Consider the following 1,988-nt stretch of genomic DNA (forward strand, 5'->3'; position numbering starts at 1 on the left):
ATAATTTCAGGTCCCTCTAGGATMCAGGGCTTGGAAGATTCCTCGTCCATTCAGATCAAAGTGGAAGATTTGGAAGACCTGGCCAAAAGCTCCTGGAGAGGCACCCAGGACAGCCTCAAACACCACCAGCAGAGACATTCCCAAAATAAAAAATGCCAGCAATCCACTTGGAATTGTCTCATCCCGCTCAGGGTATCAGGTCAGACATATTAAGGGGTATTTCAAAATAAAATGCAGCAGGAAAATCCCAAAGGCCCCATAATGATATCCTTCTCCATTGTCCCCACTCGGTTTGCTTGGAAACAATGCCCRCAGATGATTTCAGCATTCCAGAAATTATCATTAACAGGGGGTGCCTGTTCTGCTCTCCCCACAGAAAGCCACGCCAGCATCAATGTGTTTAATACCTGCTCGCATGACCTGGGGAAAATGAAATAAAATTAAGAGCTGTCAAGGAATCCAGGAGCAAAATGGGCCATGGGGATTCCATAYAGAGAAATYCCCTTTTTGGGACCCAGCAACACCASRCATCACTGCCATGAACACGAATCGTGCTCAATTATTTCAATTTGGCCGTAATTAAAATAAATTTTGAAAAATCCAGACTAAAAAAACATACCAACACTGCTGCCCCAACAATTCCAAAATCAATTTTACTGCAACCATTACCTATTGCCACCATTCACGATCCTGATACAACCAGAATTTTAGACTGTCTATATATCATACCCTGGGATTGGAGTTATTTTTGGGTTTGAAGCCCCCAAGGAATCCAGAACGAAAATGGGCAATGGGGATTCCATACAGAGAAATCCCCTTTTTGGGACCCAGCAATACCAGAATCATTGCCATGAATCATTGCCCGAATCTTGCCAAATTATTTCAATTTGGCCATAATTAATAAACTTAAAAAAATCCAGACTGAAGAAACACACCAACACTGCTGCCCCAACAATCCCAAAATCAATTTTACTGCAACAATTACCAATTGCTACCATTCACTACCCCGATACAACCAGAATCAATTCTCTATTTATCATCCCTTGGGTTTGAAGCTATTTTAAGGAGCCGCTATTTCCCAAATTCCTCTTGCCAAACATTCCCCCGTTGCAGTAAAACAAGAATTACAGCGTTTAAAACCTCTGATCAAAGAGCAGGGATGTGATGCAATTGTTTGGATGTTTCCAGGGAGACTTCAAAAGCCAGAAAACACCTGGTGGTTTTAAGAGCTTCTCATGGGAGTTCTTAAACACCGAGCTGGAAATTACGCAAATGCCTCTGTGGCTGCCCAGGGTTGTTTCTTTTTGGCCCTGCAAATTAAGAGAATCTCTTTAATGCCTCTGATAATTTATTGGTTTCTGCTCAGCTGCTGCAAATCCCTGAGCAGCTAATCCCTGCAACGTCAATTCTGCAAATGCGGTGCTACCTGGGATATTTATGTGCTGCATCTCTCTTAATTATCGATCTGAGGTGCTGAAAGCAGCTTAGAAAGTTCCTCTTCTCCCCGAAATCCCAATATTTTGCCACATTTACACCCCACAGACGGAATCCATCAACGCACATAGAATTAACGCCGTATTTTTAAGATAAATTATAAACCAAAGACCGACACTGCAAGGAATCTTTAAGAAAAGCATCATGTCCTCCTGACCCAATGAGATGAAGAGAAAAACAAACTTCAAATCCATCAAACACAACCCCAAGCCCCAGACCCCAAAAAGTTGCCATCACCTGCCTTTGGTTGAGGGAAGAGGGGACCTCCCTACGCTCCTGCCTTGCCCTTGACAGGATAAAACAAATCACAGCTCAACGGGCTCATTTTGCCCCAGGGCTTTGTCGCTGCTGTCCCCAGGAAAATTCCAGTTTCCCGGCGGGGATAAAGGTCCCAGTGAGCCCTGGAGGCAGCACCCATGAATGGCTGCAGTGTTCGGTGCCCGAGCCAGGCATGCTCCCCAAAACAATCGGTGTTTGTGGCTCCTCCGGGCAGC

The sequence above is a fragment of the Malurus melanocephalus genome, unplaced genomic scaffold, assembly GCF_030028575.1.
Source record: "Malurus melanocephalus ecotype Western Australia unplaced genomic scaffold, MMel_1.1 scaffold_841, whole genome shotgun sequence".
NCBI lineage: Eukaryota > Metazoa > Chordata > Aves > Passeriformes > Maluridae > Malurus > Malurus melanocephalus.